This window comes from Vicugna pacos, chromosome 9 (genome assembly GCF_048564905.1).
Source record: "Vicugna pacos chromosome 9, VicPac4, whole genome shotgun sequence".
NCBI classification, from domain to species: Eukaryota; Metazoa; Chordata; class Mammalia; order Artiodactyla; family Camelidae; genus Vicugna; species Vicugna pacos.
In genome coordinates this window covers 54,151,357-54,170,173 of record NC_132995.1, presented here as the reverse complement: position 1 = coordinate 54,170,173, position 18,817 = coordinate 54,151,357, and the positions used below count along the sequence as shown (strand labels likewise).

The 18,817-nt window shown below is 45.5% G+C and overlaps 2 long non-coding RNA genes across 3 annotated transcripts; both read right to left on the bottom strand.

Moving 5' to 3' along the window:
* Positions 1 to 3,908: 3,908 nt before the first annotated feature.
* Positions 3,909 to 5,467, bottom strand: LOC140698223 (uncharacterized). 2 transcript variants are annotated; one of them, XR_012075855.1, is made up of 2 exons: positions 5,332 to 5,467; positions 3,909 to 4,284 (listed from the first exon to the last, which is right to left on the bottom strand). It is a non-coding gene; the product is annotated as an uncharacterized lncRNA (long non-coding RNA). The 2 variants fall into 2 exon arrangements; XR_012075854.1 differs by lacking the exon at positions 5,332 to 5,467 and adding an exon at positions 5,049 to 5,122.
* Positions 5,468 to 11,878: 6,411 nt separating this feature from the next.
* LOC140698221 (uncharacterized) lies at positions 11,879 to 18,422 on the bottom strand. The gene is made up of 4 exons (XR_012075851.1): positions 18,235 to 18,422; positions 16,418 to 16,645; positions 14,238 to 14,443; positions 11,879 to 12,341 (listed from the first exon to the last, which is right to left on the bottom strand). It is a non-coding gene; the product is annotated as an uncharacterized lncRNA (long non-coding RNA).
* Positions 18,423 to 18,817: the final 395 nt, after the last annotated feature.

Sequence of the window (18,817 nt, the reverse complement as noted above, 5' to 3'; positions counted from 1 at the left end):
TGTGTCTCTGTGGGCCAGTGCAGTTGAGCAGCACTCTTTCTCCTCCATAAGTTATCTCACATTTTTTCCTACAGAATCCTGATTTTTCTATCCATGCTAACAGTTTTATAAAGAACATACGCTCTCTGGATACAGTCTTAGTGATGAAATGCTTCCCATTGTACAAATAACTACAAAATAACTCATCAGCCTGAATCCTGGCTTTCCTCACTGAGCAAGCTGTGGGTCAGACTTTGAAGGTTTTTAATAAGCTGGTACTTACTTCATAAGTGATATAGAAAGTTATTTTTCATAGCACCTCAAATACTGCACGAGGACTCTAGGAACGTCAACCGAGTAATGAATTCATTATCAATCACCTCAGTTTAGGATGAATTTGGACAACTAGTTTTGACTGGACAGAATGTACTTTTGAGTTTCCTCACACAGAAGTATCATCCCTCAGTGTGAACAGGGTTGTGATGAACCTGGGGCCCTGGAGTTGAAAAGTAATCCGCTCTATCCTTCCATCACTACGTCATGAATGCTTCGTGGATCACTTGGAGGTTATGGTCATTGTCACCCTTGTGAAACCACCAACCCAGCCAATCCCAGCTATGTTATGGTGACCCATCTCTTGGGAACATCCCTCTTTTTTTCAGGCTCCAACTCCATGGGAAGGATGCAAGTTAGAAGGTGACTCTCTCTTTCCCTGAGTGATCTTTGAGCTCATTCACCTCTTACTGCACTGGCTGCTGGTTCAAGGTCAACAACGTTGTTTGTTTCTCTGTTTTGCCAGATCCCAGGTCTCTTTAAGCTAAGTTTGTGCTGACCAGTCTCCCTTAATAACCTTCTCCCTGAACCTTATCCTCAATCTCTCTCTTCAATAACACATGGGACAATCCTGTCTGACCTCCTAAGGTCACTTATTAAAGGGTTTGATAGAAAGGATCTTTGTTTTGTTTTGTTTTTTTTCTTAAGGATAACAGCAAGTTCTGGAGTTCTAAGCCTAGCTATCTGACACACAACATAACCTTTCTTTCTGAGGCTCCCTTTGCAGATGCTCATTTCTGGAAAGCTCATGTGAATTCACTTAAGCCAAACTCTAGGAACACACTTCTCATTAAACAATATGGGTTTTTAGTTCTTTGTAGCCAGTTAGAGACAATATGATCTAAGGAAAAGGGTATCAGAAGGAGTCTCGTATCAGACTTGGGCTTTGGCTGGAAGATACGAAGGAGGATGGGAGGAAGGAGGGTTTGTTCCATATTGAATACTGTGACTCAGCACAGGCAGGTCTATGACTGAAGTACAGATGTGAAAAACATTGCCTTAAGAGAAGAGGAAGTTTGGGATTTTATCGGTTGCACAGTGACCTTGGTTTGTCTGTGCCTGGACAAAATTATAAGGTAGCCTTCTTTTGCCAGATTACTCAGGTCTTAGAATCATCTTGTCTGAGTTTAATAGTCTTTCTCGGAGATTGTTTATTTCCAACATAAGAAGAAATCAGTTTGGCCCGTAGTGTCACCTCAGTTGAGGCGTCCATTTATGTACCTAATCATTTATCAGCATTTATGGAGTCCCTGCGGGTAAAGCATGGTGTTAATTCTACTGGGGAGATTCACACTGAGCGGCACATTCCTTTCTGAAGAGGGCTTAAACCTGACTCTTCCCAGGACACTGTGGGTTAACAGCAGGTGAGAACACCAAACTCCAAAAGGCTCAACGTGGGGAAAGGGGGATGATGAGAAGGAACCAAGACTCTCAGCTCACTGTCCTCCACTCAGTGAAATCCATGAGGCTTCTTGTCAGTCTCCTCTCTCACCTTGCCTGGAAACTCTCTCCAGGTGGCAAACTGGAGCAATTGCAGGGCTCACTTGTTTGTTTTCCATTTCTCAGGGATCACTCACTAACCTTTGTTGCCTCACGCTCATTCTCTTGAAAATGCTTGTTTCCTGTGTCTCACCCAGTGTGTTGTCGTCATTTTCTTTTGTCCTTTCTCTCAGGAAAGTAAATCCAACTTCCCTTACTCTGTATTCACATGGCACCCCTTTTAAAACTCCAAGCTGGAAAATGTCTCTCAAGATTCTGAAATGGCTTTTACACGATAAAGAACACAGCCACAACCAGGGCGAAACTAAGGGAAACTCTTAAAATTTGCATTTTAAAAGCACCCTACCATTTCCAAGAACAAAACTGTCTGAGTCTATATTAGGGGATGCAGAAGTCCCACAGGCCGCTGCCCAAAGACTGAGGGGATGTTCCTTTGAGGTCTGCGCTAAAAACCATTTCTCTGTGAGCAGAAAAGCCTTTTTAACAGCATGTCAGCCTTGGTTACTTGTAATCCCCAAAAGGTCCCTCAACGGAAGGATGATCATGACCACAGACAGGCGAAAGGGAACGTGTGCACTTTCATGGGGTGTCTCTAGGGAAACACTGGTCCAAGGCTGACTTATGTTCCTGCGGGAGCGAGGAAGAGACACCAGATGTTTCAGGTCCCTATGCTGGAAACCAGTCACTGAAGGATGGGCAAAGATTCCCAGACTCTCTTTCGGGAACCTCACTGTATCGTTCCAATAGAGACCCCGGAAAATACTCCACTCACAAAATCTTTCTCCCCTAGTTGGTAGAAAATGTTCTGGTGCCTGACTTGCTACGCCCTGGACACCGTGCTAGATACTACTGCTTGTGAGTTGGGGTTATTGCATGTCCGATATAAAAGACAAAAGTAAAACTGGGGAAAGCTAGGTAGACTATCAGAAACATCTGTCTTCCCTGGGCTCGGAGAGGCAGTCACCTGTCCACATAGGTCTCCCTGAGTTCAAGATCTCAAGTGGTGTTTCTGCAGTAAAGGAGTAAGATGACCAACTCTCTCTTTCCAACAGAAAATGGGGAGTGGAACTAGTCTGAAATAAAGTGTTCCTATTTTGCGGATTAAGACCTTAATCTTCATTCACCTGGAAGGTTGTTAATTCACAGTCTGTCACCTGAAGGAAATGCAGCATTTTTTCCCCAAAGCAACTTAGAAGGGGAGCAGGAAGCTTTGCCCTCTGGGGAAAATGTGTCCCAGAAGTGCCTTCCAAGACTTTACCCCAACTATTAAATAGAATAAATGGTCTCTTATTCACCATAAATGGCAGTAAAGAGTTCAAACACAGTTCCCCGATACTACAATTTGTGTATTCACGATTGCCAGTTTCGGGGAAATGGTAAGTGTCAGCACATTCGAGGTGCAGTGCATAAGCCTCACTTTGGGAAAACTGCCTTCCACTTTGATCATGGTATCCATCTGCCCTTGTCGCAAACGACTGCAAGATATTAATAATAGAAGAAATTGTGTGAGGGAGAACAGAGCATACGAGAGGACTCTGTAATATCTGCTTCATGTATGTGTACACCTAAACCTGTGTAAAAAGCAGTGTCATTGGAGAAAACTCAATGTTCATTGACAGATGACTGGATAAAGAAGTCGTGGTGTGTATATACAATGGAATACGACTCAGCCGTAAGGAAGAATAAAATAATGTCATTTGGAGCAACACAAATGGACCAGGACACTGTCATTTAAAGTGAAGTAAGCTAGAAACAGAAAAAAAAATACCATATGCTATCACTTACATGTGGAATCTAAAAAAACAAAACAAAACCACAAAAGGACTTATTTATAAGTCAGAAACAGATTCACAGACATAGAAAACCAACTTATGGTCACCAGTGGGGGAAAGGGGATGAGAAGGGGTTCATTGGGAATTGAAGATGTGAGGATGCTCACTACTACATATAAAGTAGATAAGCAGCAACCTTCTTCTTCTCTACAGCACAGAGAACTACATTCAATATCTTGTGGTAATGCAAAATGAATCGAAACAGTAATATATATATATATAACTGAAAAAGTACGCCGTACACCAGAAATTGACACAACGCTGTAAACTGAGTACACTTTAATTTAAAAATTAAAAAAATAAAAAAGCAATGTTGTTAAATGTTTTAAAACGGTAAGCACACAACACCCTGAAATCAAAGTGTTGGTGGCACCCTGTGATGGCTGGTTATGACTGACTGTGGAGATGCACCAACCTGGAGTCTGAGAAGTTGATATCCACGCCCTTTCTTCAGCCTCCATCAGCATGGCAGGTCCTGTGGAATCCACAGGTCCCATCAGGTAGGTCAAGGTGTGGTTGGTTGCTCCAGAAGGTGCAGAGAGACCAGAGGCATCTGGTGAGACCCCGATGGCGAGAATCCATCGCGCTGGGCCGAGCTCCGTCAATACCCAGGACGACTGAGCTTCCACAGCTGCACGCCCTGCGCCCACAGAGCAAAGCTAGTGAGGACAAGAACTGAGAGCTACAGGTCGCTGCCTGAAGCATAAAAGCAGCTCAGGAGGGAGGCTTGGTAGATTGGGACACTGAGAAGCAGGAGAATGAGTGGAAGTAAGACTAGAACGTTCCGTGCTGGGCTTGAAGCACAGGTCTTCCAATTAGCAGTCGTAGGCTCCTGTTGTGCTCAGAGCAGGATTATAAAATCTTACGCTGTTGCCACGCGGAGCGAACGTGCTCCCCAACCCCTCCCTCCTCGGCTGGAAGCCCATTCAGACCCGCTGGCTCTGGGCACACGGGCTGGCTCTTCACGGGGGCACGCTCGGGGCCTGACACCAGGAAGCGGCACACGACGCCCCATCGCGGGACCCCATGGCCTTGGCCGCCAGGTCCCCGCCACCCTGGAGCCCCCTCAGCTGACGACCCCGCCTCTCGGGCAGACGTCCCCCATGTACCACCTTCCCTGCGCTCACATGGCGCGTTGCACCCTCCCCACAAAGGGAGGCTGGGAAAGGCTTTCCAAAGGGGCCGCTCTTGGAAGCTCTCACACTGGCTGCTGAAGCCCTGAAACGTCAGGAGCATGGAAACGTGTAGAAGCCAGTCGAGCAGTACACGGAGCTCCCCACCCGAGACCGAGCGTCGCCTGTAGTCTCGGGGACGCGAGAGGCCAGGAAGGAGGGACCCGGAAAGCGAAGAGGAGAAAGAAGGGAGAGGGGAAAGAGGCCAGAAGAAACGCTGTCACCTCCTTACCCCCGACCATCCCCCACGGGGCAGACGAGGCCAGGCTCTGGCGGGGCTCCGCCTAGGGGTCTTTAGGCTCCGAACACGACTCCCAGCAGAGGAATGAGGCCCCCGATGGAAGCCGGCCGGGCTTCTACCGTTTCCACCTCCGGTCCAACGGCGGGGCAATCCCAGGGAGACCCGAGGGCTGCTCTGAGGGTCGCAGAGCTCCCAGGGCGGGGGGAAAAGGACAGCTGAACACAAAAGGTAAGGAACGCTTTTTGCATCTTTTCTTTCCTGGCGGGAATTTTACCTCAGAGCAGAAACCTGAGGTAATCCCGGCACAGCAGGTGGATTTCGGGCAAGGTTTAAAAGCCCTGCCTGTGGATCATCCCCGAGCGGACGTCGTCTCATCCACGAGGTAGAAACCTGCGGGATCGCGCCGACGGAAAGCGAGTGAGGCGCCCCCTGGCGTCGCGGAGGAAGCGAGCGCCGTGCAGGAGGCGCGTTCGGCTCCCGCGGGGCTGATCGCCGCCTGGCTCTCCAGGGGAGTGGCGGGCTCGCCTACGTTTCCGTGGTGTAATGGTGAGCACTCTGGACTCTGAATCCGGTGATCCGAGTTCGAGTCTCCTTGCAGCTTTCCCTTTAGACCGCGCCCAGCCGTCTTTTATTCGCAGCCCCACCTCCGTAGCTGCCGGCAAGCGAACTCGCGCCTCAGATACGCGCGGAGTGGACGTGCTGTCCCGCTCCCGCCTCCCACTTTGTGCTGCTCTCGGTCCCCGACGGTCTCGGTCCCAGAAACGAAGCTGTGTGGCCAATGGGCTCCCGCAGCCACAGTCCCTAGGCTCCCGACGCCGCGTTCCCCGCGTTTTGCCGCCTCCTGCTCAGGAGCTTGGGTCCCAGAAACGGGCTTCTCTGGGAGGTGGGGTCCAGGCAGCGGGCAGGTGGGGGAACCCAGCCCGGGGCGTCCCCGCTGGACCAGGCCGACTGTGCCCGGAGCCGGACGTCGGAAGCCCCGGCCCGGCCGCTAAGGGCGCGGAGACACAGCCAGCGCCACCCCCTCGTCGGGTCACCCTGGGTCTCAGGGTTAAAGGGCAGAGGCCGCGCCCACCGTCCCCCCAACGGAAACCTGCATCGCCAGGGGCTTCACACCTCACGTCCTGTAACCAGGGCATCGTCAGTCTCTGTGAGTAAATGGTAGGTGTGAGGGGCTGTGCTGTCGCTGATCCGCCAGGAGGAAGCCTGGGTCTCAGTTTTCGGCTTCATGGTTGCAGACCTGAATTGGAAGTCCTGGGTTTTATTCAGATGCCCTATTTTATTCCAGATTTTACTTAATTTTTTTCCGGCTTACTCCGCTTTTATTCAGAATTTCTTAGTCCTATGTCCTCAATGGATATGAAATGCTGCAGTTAGGCTGAAATTTAAAAATTCACTCCTAAAATATTGTCCTTTCATCCCAAGCCCAGCCAGAAAGAAGAGAACAGGCTATGGGTTTGAGAGTCTGTAGAGATCAGGCTTCCCTGGTCTACTTCCCTCCAGGGATTTGAGACACTTGCACATCTTTCAGTGAAGGCTAGAGCATACTTCAATATACCTTGTTTGATTACACTTGAGTTGGAGACCACATTTCTGGTGTACAGCCTAATGATTAAGTCATACAAACAAATAGGTATATTCGTCTCCGTATTCTTTTTCATTATTGCATATAGTTCCCTGTAACTTATTTGTTTATTGTATGTATAGTAGTTACTATTTGCAATCTCAAACTCACAATTTCTCCCTTCCTACCCCCAGTAAATTCGTGAATGTCACCTCTAGCCTTTGAAAATGCCCCTGTGCACCCCTTGTTGACCTGCAATGTGGAGAAGAACGAGGCCAAGAGACTAAAACACAATATGTGCACCCGATGGCAGTAACCAAACCAGAAACTGCTTTCCTCCATTGTGGTGTTAGCAGAATTTTTGCTGTATCTTTTATCGTGTGTTCATATAATGTGCGGAAATGAAATGAGGCTTTCTAGGATATTGATTTCTACTCCTCAAAGAGTCATTAAAAGTGAAAATGCTTTGTTTCAGACAAAGAAGTTTCAATATAAAGCCTGTAGTTCTGAACTTGAATTGTCATGTTGGTGACTGTAGGTGAATACATGAACCCACACACTATGAATACGTATTTCCTAGCTCTGTCCACTGGAAAGGCCTAAATAAACCAATTCCAATGAGTATCTGTAGGATATTCAGTTTGCTCTGTGAATACTGTGTTGGAAATAAAGACACCAGAGAGTCTTAAAGAAAGGACTGAGTCCAGGTCAGCGGTAGTAAATATTCAAGATGAAAAACACCTTGTCCTAGTGATATCAGGAAAGGTCTCAAAGTCTGTTAGGATCTTAGCAAAGGGACGTAGGGGTCAGGCTAAATTCATGTTCACTGCTGAAAGAGAGGACAGTTGGTGTATCAGGAAGCACTCTATAGCAATGCATTGAAACACTTCAGTGTGATTGAAACCTTGATTTCATATGAGCACAGGAAAACAAGAAAGAAAAAGCAAAGAAACTAATTGATGACCACACACAAATGTTGAGGAATTAGCTCATTAAGCTCCAGGCTGTACCACTAAGTATACCATCTGTACGATTTCGGGGAAGTTAATCGCTATAGAAGTGTCCAGGTAAGTAACTCGTGATGATGGATTAGCACCATTTTGCTCCAAACAATCAGTTAATGGATCTAGGCCTTGAAATAAAACGGCCTCTAATACTCTTAGAAGTATCACACAGGAGTTGATGTGCCTCCTGATCAGAGAGCACGCACCACCTCTGAGGTGTTCTTGCCAACATGTCAAACATGAACCTGGTAAGTCTCTACATCTGCCAGGTCTAAAACAGTGGCCAGTAGATGCATGTGGCTACTGGATATTTAAATGAGGCTGGCAGGAATGAGGAGATGGATTTTAATTCTGCTTAATTGGAATTCATTTAAATGTAAATTTTAAAACCGAATAGGTAAAAATTTTCCTATTGAATACAATTTTAATGCTTTAGAATTACAGTTCCTTTAACATGTAGCAATCGATACTTAAGTGTCTTATGTGTACGATTGTTTCTGAATTCTGGTGTACTTCTTGGTTTTCAGTGTAGCTACTAGAAAATGTTTAATTGCATGTGTGGCTTCTACCTTCTTTGTATTAGGACAATGCTGCTCTGGATTCTGCCACCATAAAGGAGGACAGGAGGTTATGCCGATGTATACCCAGGGACCAAACTCAGGATGTGGGCTACTAGAGAAAAACAAGGCTGTAACTTGAGTAAATGAATTGCAAACACAGGAGGGCAAGAGATCAAGGAACACAGCGGGAGCAGGAGCAGCAAGAGAGAGAGAAGGAAAGAAGGAGGGAGGGAGGGAGGACCTCAGGAGAAACATACATGAAGGGACATAAAACATATCCTACTGATTATAGTTTGTGGATTTGTTTTTGGAACCCCCAAAAAGAAACTAACTTAAAAACAACCATGGGAGCTTTGAACACTGTCTATTTTATGATATTCAAAAGTTTGAGTCCATTTACCAACAGCAGTAATACTATGATACAAATTTCAGAAAGAGTCCTCACGGAGGGGAACACAGTGGTGTAATTCCAGATGAAGTGTGAGGTCTGACATTTACTTCAATAATACAGGAAAAGGTAAGTAGGTGGGATTGTAGTGAAACAAGGTCCACCAGTAGTTGATAATTGTGGAAGATGGCTTACAAGGATGGGGATGTTCTGTTCTTTCTAATTCTTTTATGTTGTATTTTTCTGTTATTTCTGCTGTTGTTGTTGTTTGATGTCCTGTCTATTTTTGTGTCCTATTGATATTCTGCATGTGACACTGAATGATTAGAGATTACAAGTCCACCAGGATGATGGCAGCTGAATCTCTCAACACCGATTTCAGAGGGCTAGGGATTATGCTAGAGTCAACAAAACCATGCAGAACGCTTCCCGTGAAGAACCAGGGGCCACACAACACTGGACTCCTGGTGGTTTGTATTTAGCCAGGGCTTGGGGCTACACAGCAGTAGAGGGAGCAGCCAAGACAGTACACACAGAGGGGAGGACAGCAGGGAGGGAATCCTAAGGAGGGAACGCAGGAAAAATTACCTACAAATGAGCAAGGGGACAAACTCACAGCATGCCTGAGACCTGGTGGACTACAGCTCTGACGACTGGGGAGTTGCCAGGAAGGGGTTGGGCAGTGCAGAGGACCAGAGGGTGACAGTCTTCAGGAGGCACAATTGTGGGGGCCACGGTGAGACCTGGATGAAGGTAATGTCCTTTGCATGCTTGTAGTGAAGAGAAAGAATGAAGCAACCAGTAGAAATTCAAGGTCCAACCGGAAGAAAATAGAATCTCAGAACCAGGAGACACACCATGCCTTTCCTCAAAAGCTTACATCTGCTACAGTAATTGCACAAGACAAAGAGATCTAGACAAAACAAACTGACTAAGCTGCTTAAAGATGCATCAGATCCCACCTAGAACTGCCATGTCTCACACAGGTCAATCCTACTTTAACGGAAAGGAAAATCACAGAGCAGACATTTCTTCTAAGGTGACATTAGAGAAAAACAAAAATAGAGTTAGAGATTTCAGCTCATGAAAAGACTTCCCTCAAAATCAATCAAAAACTTAGAAAAAATATAAAACAGGATCTATTTCGGAAATAAGTATTCTAAACAGAACCTATTTGAGATCCAGATACACACACACACACACACACACACACACACACACACACACACTAAGACTCACACAGACAAGAAAGGGAACCCAGAACACAAACTTAGACGCGATAGAGGAAACGAGAATTGGCAGTAATTAGGGAAAAACTGAAGAAAAAGAGAATTCTCTGAAAAATAGGCTCAATGAAAATGTATAAAGGATCTCATTTCTCTACAATCATAGGGCACATAGAATTCAAAAATGAAAGCATTGAACAAAAAGAAAATGTGTCAAAGATAATGAGAAAGGGTCAGAGAGAAAGTCATAGATATCTGGAAGAAATAGGACTGCCATGTTCAACCTTAACACCCATCCTATTAGGGCTAAAAGATTACATTTTTTTAACATTTTTTATTGATTTACAATCATCTTACAATGTTGTGTCAAATTCCAGTGTAAAAGATTACATTTTTAAAGAAACAATTCCTGTGAAGCTCCAGACCTTCCTTGGCTCCAACTAGAAGAGAAAATCAGTTTACATTGCACGTCTCAAACAAAATACCGAGGAGGACAATGTTTTTTAAAAACTCAACGCGAGTCATTGTGGGCACGTCCTTCATATTCAGCCAAGCTGTCCATGTATCAAAGCAAGAGAAAATGAGTAGATAACACGCGAAAGGTAAGGAGCCCTCATTTCCACCGTTAGAAATCCTGAAGGATGAACTCTACATGTCAAGAAGTGACCCAGGAAAGTCTGACTTTTGAAGACCTGGTCACCACTGAGTAGATGTAATTATACATTTAAGCCGGTGTACATGTGCCCTGCGTTTGGGGCAGCCTGCTTGGGGCCTGGGACCTCTGCGACGAGGCCACTGACGCTCCTGGGGTGGGGCAGCCTCCTGTGCAGGTAGGGATCCCCAAAGTCCCCCATGGGCTCCTCCTCCAGCTCTTGTCCCTACCCTACTTTTTTCTGAAGTTAACACAAAATGGGGAGGGGGCGGGGACAAGGTAGGAAAAAATGGTATGTAAAGGGTATACATTGGACTAGGTTGAAATACTGTTAGAAAATTATCAGAAGTGTCAGGTAAAGACAGAAGGAAACAGAAAAGTAGAATAATGTCCTTGATGGTCACACTGGTAAAAAGCTGAAGTTGAGAGATATCATTCAAAATTTCGACTTCACATTGAAACTATGTGACGACATACTAAGGGACTGAGATGACAAATATTTTAGTGCAGTGCTACACACTAGCTATTTAGCCCTTCCTACATACTAGACAAACTACACACACACACACACACACACACACACAGAAATAATAGAGAGAAAACAAACACTGAATGCAATCTACTACAATTGGTACATATAGCTTAAAAGCTGTGGGAGAGTTTAAGATATGAAAATGAAGAGGAGAAACAGGAATGTTTCTATCAATATATATCCATACCTACTAAATCAGGCAGGAGAATCATAGATTATAACACTGAATTGAAAAATACACAACTTCACAGTAAAATTCCAAAGAACTTTTAATGAAATGGAAGGGGTGGGGATTGTCTTTTCCACAGCACAATGCCAGCAGTACAAATAAACTGACTGATTTGGAAAAGTTCCGCTGTACAAACACAAATATGGTCATTGACACACATCAGGGATCGATCAGGGACGGTAAAACTGTTATACAATGAGAATCGTAGAATAAAATATTTATACACTCTCGAAGAGCTACTCGTCAAATGACTGATTCTAGACAGAAAAACGTATGTTCCAATGTACGGATCTCACTGGCTCCTCCCTCTATAGCCAAATGTTCAGTACTTAGATGACAAGAGTGGTGACAGGCAAAGTGGACATTCTTCATCTCCAGAGGGGCTGTGCTAGGAAGCACACAGTGTGCACTATGTGGTGCCCTTGGCAGAAGGCTAGGCCCGAGTTTAATCATGAGGAAGGGTCAGACAACTGCAGAATGTAGAATTCTGAGCCAGACAACTGACCTGTCCTCTGCAAACAAGTCAATGTCACCACCATTAAAGACAAACACAGTAAGGTGAGGAGAGGTTTTGGGCTCAAAAGAACTAAAGAAATATAGTAGCACAATCTCTTTAGTTCTTTGGAACCCAAAATAACTCTTCTCCTTTCTGTGATCCCATTTGTGGAGGCATTGGCAGCTTGAAAAAGACAGGCCAGTTGTCCTGTTCAATGGTCTAGATTCTACAGTTGTCTGATAACTTCCTTGTGATGAAACTCGAGCGAAACCTGTTCAGCACGGACACTGCATGTTCAAAGCCGGCTGCACCGAGCACAGCCCATCTAGTGGCAGAGAATGTCCAGGCTGACATGTTGCCTTCTTCCACCTGCTCCAGATGCCAGTGTGAACAGGATGGCAATTGAGAGGAGTGAGCATTACGGTCTCTCAAAGCTGAGTATCCATCAAAGCGCTGGTCTCCTTTTCAATGGGTAACGTTTGGAGACTGATGCCTGGGAGTTCTCCCATCAAATCAGTGTTTTGCAATAATAATCATGGGATGTGGCTGGTGGTTGTGATGATGATTCTCAGGAAAGGATCCCTGCAGTGTTCTGTGTGGACTTGAACTTGATTTCATGCCGTAGACTTTTTGCATCTAGTAGGAAAAATAAATTTGATGATGCGGTTTCTTCCAAATTGGAATATCTGTTCAGAGTAGCTAAAATACTGGGTAGCTGTGAAAGAGAGACAGAAGAGAGATACAGAGACAGAGGAGAGATAGAGGGACAAGGAGAATGACAGAGGGATCAAATGTGGGTCTCTGTTGGGTTCTGTTGATGGCTGCGCCTGGGGGGATGACCACATGTTTGGAAGAGGCAAGAGCAGCCCGGGATCGTCTTGATAGGAGGAGCTGAAGGTCGAGCCCCAGGCTGGCTGAAGGGAAAAGTGAGATCCACACGTTAGAAGAAATCCCTCCTGAAACAAACGTGCAGACTGTGGTGCAGAATCTAGGGTCCCCTGTCCTCACCCCACCAGTGTTTGGGGACACGCCACCTCACAGCTGCTGCAGAGTCTTAGCCAGATCCCCACCGCTGGCTCCTCAGCAACCAACTGACTTTTGATTGCCCTTGACCTGGACCGAAGTGCTGCCTTTCTCACATGTCCCAGGGAGGGATGGGCTGAGCATCCCTCATATACATTCAGAAACAGACTGCTGTCTGGAGCAAGGATCCTTGGGACACTCCTCTACTGCTTCCTGATATTCCACCAGATCCATAGTCCTTCAATCCCTAGATGCATGTCAGCAGAGCTTTTCAAAATACTAATGCCCAAACCTCACCTCAGAACGTTAGAATCAGAATATCAAGGGGTTGGGTCAAGTCATTCATGTTAGATAGATCCAAGCTCACCCAGCGTTTCTTCATGATAGCAAGATTTAGAGCTACCCACTAGACCTACACTACTTCACACCTTTCTTTTTCCTTCGCTTCATTACTTCCACCATGAACTCCTGTCCCGCTGGCCATGAAGATTTTTTTCACCTTCCTTCTCACAGTCTAGAGGAAATCACTTGCCTTCTCAAACGGCCTTGCCTGAGGCAATGATCTTCTTGTATCCTGTATACCTGAGTCTTCATAAATCTGCCCCAGGTTAATTCACTGTGATGCTCTCCTAGATTCCCTGGCGTCAGATGCCAACTCAGCCCATGTTTTTTTCTGGACTTTCACTGAACATGTAGTAAGAGTCATGTGAGTAAAAGGAAGAGAGGTCTGAAACCCTAGGCACGTCACGCTCTTTGTGTTCTGTCAACACATGGCCTGTGCCTCTGCTTTTGGCCAATGTCCCTTTAGGGTGCCATCTACCGTCCTCCACCTAATGCCAGCTCCAGTGAGGCACTGGGAGCCCCATGGACATTAGCACAGAGCTGACCACCAGTGTCTGGCGAGAAACCTGACTCCAGGCCAGTCCAGCGCTCCCACCTATGACAGAGATTTATATTTGGTTCTTGTAACCAGGGTTCTCATTCCTCAGTTGTACCAATTTTATTCACGTGGAGACGTCGAGGAGTGAAGGTTGTCCTAGCTGTGTTCTGCAAAACCCAACCCATGTGCATGTGATTCATGACGTCAGTGATTCTGGAAGAGGCAGTGGAGTGGAGGGAGGAAGGGTAGGGAAAGGAAGGCAATGACACCAAGGGAGTGTGTGATTTCAGGCAAAGAACCCCGTGTTCAGGGCCCTAAATGACGCTCTTCTGATGAGGAGGACCGCGGGGCCGGGCTTCCCAGTAGCTACGAGTAGAGGTGAGAAGAAGTACCAGGGCAGCAGCAGCAGCAGCAGGAACACAGCAGAGTTCACAGTACAAACAGAAAGTGGGGATGGAAGGGCCTGGCAGGGTGGCAACTCCCACGGAAAACCGAGGAAAGACCAGACGCAGGTAGGATCAACTCTTCAGTGAAGGAACAAGGAAGAGAAAAGAGAGTGGAGTCTGAGCTGTAATCTTAGATGAGGAGCAACAGGGAAGACGTACATGGAAGGGCCTAGATGTGATTACCTCTGTCCCCTAAGCTTGAAGGCCAGGGAATCTGCATGCAATTCTCCACTTGCTGCGCAGCACTTTTCTTCGCAGAATCTTCTGTTTCAGGACACTGGAGGCATTGCTGTTGCTAGAGACTTGACACTCATGTTGGCTGGCACTTGAGCCCTCACCCTCCACCTTGGGGGGGTTCTTCATTCCAATGGAAGCATCCAAACCCAGCTCTGAAGATACCACCACAGAAAACAGGATCCACTGTTATACATGACCTTACAATGACTTACTCGTCTAGCAAGTGGAACATCAAGTAAGCAAAGTGTCCAGAAACAAGAGAGGCCATCTCAAAACGTCCCTGCCAGGTGAAGCCAGTGGAGACACCTTGGTAGTTTTCACTTTTGTTGATCGTCCCCAAACTATGTATTTCTGGTAAGATTGCCAAGAGGAAAACATCTTCACATTGCCAAAAGAATATTTGTTAAAGAAAAATAGAATTCATGAAAACAAAAATTTCCCAGTTAGAAAAGACAAAGGCAAGGAAATCAGCACATTCAGAGGTTATACTGCTGGAAGGGAAGGGATTGTAGAAAGTAAACAAATTCAACGTTGAAACAAAACCTCAACATGCAAAGAACTGGGGAAGTCCCAAACGGGAAATTTTTACAGATGTGTATCAGTATATGTTTCCCATATATATGTTCATACGCTATATATAATGTTTATACATACTCAAGCTAAATAAGGCATGGAAGATGTTTAAGAAACATACAACAACTCTCACAATTGTGTGTGTGTATAAAGGAAGAAATGGATATTGGAACTGAGATGTGCAATGCATCATTGTAACAGCCTCTGATGAGTTGACTTTGAAAAAGGAAAAAGAAACATATAAGAGGAATAAGAGAGGTAAGGTGGTAACATGAACTATTAGATCTGGGCGATTATGAGAATAAAGGGCATGAAGACTAGGCATTGCAGCAAAATCTGTTTTGATGCCTGGATTCATACTCGGGCCTCCAGGGAAAGTGAGCAGGAGAGAGAGTGACTGAGCCAGTGGGGCTGAGTCCTCGCCAGGGATGTGGGAAGCCAAAGTCAAGAAAAAGAGATTAGAGGGAAGGGAACACAATGAAATAACCACAAGGGCTAATGGCACTTGTCATGGCCACACAACCCTAACATGCTCTGAGCCCTTCCCATGAGATCTCTGTAAGGTGGTCAGTGGTGCTCTTTCTTCTCTCACCTCCCCTCTCCTCATTTCTCAGATGAGGCCATCGCCTGACAGATGAGCACCAGGCGGGCCCAGTCTCCAGTGGAGATACTGAGAGCAGTAGAGGGGAAAGATGAATACGTCTGAGATGACATGTACGTGAGGGTTTGAAAGCTCATTTACGAAAATCAGAGAAGAGTGGGATCGTGGTAAGAAAACTGAGGACGTGGCCGTGGAGATGAGTGAAGAGGACAAATTAAATGGAGTATCAGAAAAGAACCTGAGGGGCTCACCTCATCTACGAAGGTGGTTCTTTCTTTTAAATAAAGGGCTAAAAACAGAAAAACAACCGCCATGTGAAACAGTCAACAGGAGACTGAAGTGTGCGGTCAGTTTTTACGTTGCGACTTAACGTTAGTAACGTACTGTTGCTGAGAGCATCTGATGGGAAGATTGGCTTGAGGATGGATGATGAGAAGAGAACACTGGCAAACGTGCCTTTCTGAGAAAGCGAGGGAAGACGGGGTCTAGAGATCGTGTTGACCATCCAATGTCCCGCATTTCAGCTGAGACACTGCATGTGCACGCATTGTGTAAGTGTTAAATCTCCAGCAAGATACACAGATAGACATCACACAGTCACAGGTGTGCTGATGCAGGTTTTATCGAATCAGGGACTCTGGGAACTATGTTTCTTAACACTCCCAACAACCCTGGAAGGGAGATTTAACTTTCCGGTGGCCAGACAAGGGAAATGAGATGTGAATATCTCAGAAGATAAATAAGTTGGTTCAATAAAACAACCAAGAGTTTGCAAACCCAGGACCTGGAACAGAGCCAGCCCTAAATCTGAGGCTCTTGCTCGCTTCCCTCTGTTAGAGCGTTGGGGATTTCGAGTGGACCTGAAAGGGGCATGGCAGAGGCCCCACTGTCTCCTCCACCCCCAGCCCTGGAACGACCAGCTCTTGGACTACAGCTTCCTTTCCTTTCTTACCTTGGAGGGGCGGCCATTGGTCTCCAAACTCAGTGTTGGCTGTGAAGCCCCACACGGTGGAGGAAAGGCCGAGCCTGGCGTTGCCGTCACCACAGTCAAACTGCTGGTCCCGCTGCAGCTGCAGGTGATGGGTCACCTGGGAGCTTGTCTGCAGTTGTGCTTGTGAAGCTTGCATCTCTGACCCTTGGAAACTCAAAGGCCCTTGGGGACGGTCCTCCCAGGAGTCACCTGAAAGGAGAGAACAGTTCAGGAGGACCGCTGCAACTTTCCCTTTGTCAGCCCCTCCCACGACACCCATTTCTGCCGTCGCTGCCTATCATGGAAACGACGCAATCAACCAGACAACAGAGGCACACGTCATGGACATGAAGGAGATTTCATTTTCACGGCTGTGCCTGGGGACGCTGAGATGGCAGGTGTCAGGCGGCAACATCGCTGAGATTAAAAACCACCCACTTGGGTCCAGAGGGTACTGGAAAGTAGGTGAGGTCATGACTATGATTGTACTAAGCAGAGAGCCTTGTCTGGCTGTGGAAGAATTAAATGGTGACTTACTAATGATAGAACTGGTACAAGCAGCATCAGGTACAAAGTGAAACTCACTGTAGTCTGCCTGTATTTCCCTGTAAGTATCTATCACGAAGGTGAATGGTGAAGGCTACAAAGTATATTTACACATTTTAAATCATTCCATTTTAGTTTTCCCACCCATATTCATTCTTCTCCCCAGCCCTCCCTCCTTATTCTCTCATCCCTTCTATGGGCCAATAAAGTTCATTCCTCCCCCACTTTCACAATCCATTTCATATGTTCCATATCATGTCATATGCATGCGTGTGTATTATTTTTCCCATTCAATCAACTCCTGATTTTTGAGTGAGAGCAATTTCTTAATCAAACACAAGTTTCAAGATTAGAGAGTGAGAGAGAAAGAGGTTGAAAGTCTAAGAATGACCTTGCAAAAGTGGTATAATCCTTATTAGACGGTAACCAAGCCAAGTCTTGCAATAGTAGACTGCAACTACTGGGAGGGCCAAGTTATACAGCAGAGGCAAAGACTATGAAAGTGTTCACAGTAAACCTTTACCTCTAATATTGCAGAGTTGATGACTGAATGACAGTGAAATTAGATTCGGTGCAGATTAAATTTCATTTAAGTGTTTTCTTTAAACTGAGGGTGTACTATTGAGTCAGAACATGATTTTAAGAAAGCTCCGAGGTCTTCTAGAGTCAGAATTCTCTATATAGAAAGGTAATTTCAAAGATAATGTCCCCCCCCTTTAAAGTCAGTATTTCACCAAATACCTTATAGTCAGAGGAGACTATTTCTTACATCTTTTCATTTGGCACTACGTGAAGGCCTATAATTTTCACCATTTAGTGCTTTAACATTTCTCCATATTAAAGTAAGTAATAGACTTCAGACTTTGAAGTGTTTGGATGCTTTAGAGCGAAATGTCACAGATCTTTCTAGATTTTGGTCACTGTCTCAGTGCTTTCTTGTGGCAACAAGGGGGCCCTGGAGACTGTATTTCTGCTATCCTAAATGTCAAGAGTATAAAAAGTAACCAAGATTACTTTAGAGCTTTGTTCACCCACGAGGTTTCTTGTTTCTGCTAGATACAAATTTCCTAGTTAGAAGCTGAGTGTTCAGTTTTTAAACATGGAATTTGGTTAATAGGAACTGAGGCTCTTTCGCACCGTGAATGTGTCCCCTTTGTAAACTAGGCAGAGCACAAGGGTTTTTACTTTTTCCCTGCATTTTTACATGACACTTTTATTTCTTTCACTTTTGTGTGTGGACACGGTTTACTTACATTCTAAATTTTGTCCAGGTTTCTGTAACCTTAGCCACGCCTGTAACAGAAAGAGCATCAGTCACTCTAAAGTGGACAGGAAAGAAAATACTCTACTGGAGAAACATCCTGGGATTTTCTGATTAAGTATTTTGCAAAAGATTGGCAGCCATAAGCCCTCCTCTTAAAGAAAATGCTTTCCAGTTTTAATGGGCTTTGGGGGGAAAAGAGGGTCGTTTATGAAAGGAGATAGGAAGTATAAGCAGAATCATCCTTTTTCCTTAGTCTTCCAATCTTTAGTGACCCTTTCCCCCACAAAGATTTTTGTAACTTTCTGGAAGTGAAGAGGCAGGTAGTGGAGCTGTAGAAATGTCAACCCACCAAAGACGAGTCTGTCATATGATGACAAGGCATTTAGGAAATGTCTTCCCTTAATTTTACTAATAGACCAATGATGCTGTCTAAGTTTCCTATTAACATTCAGCCACAGGCGATTCTTGAGTTCTCATAGCTTATAGTGATCACAGTAGTTTGTGTAAACAACCACTCCTGCTTCTATCACCCTCCAACAAGAGTAGGAAGTTCCCTTGGTATCTTGAACAGC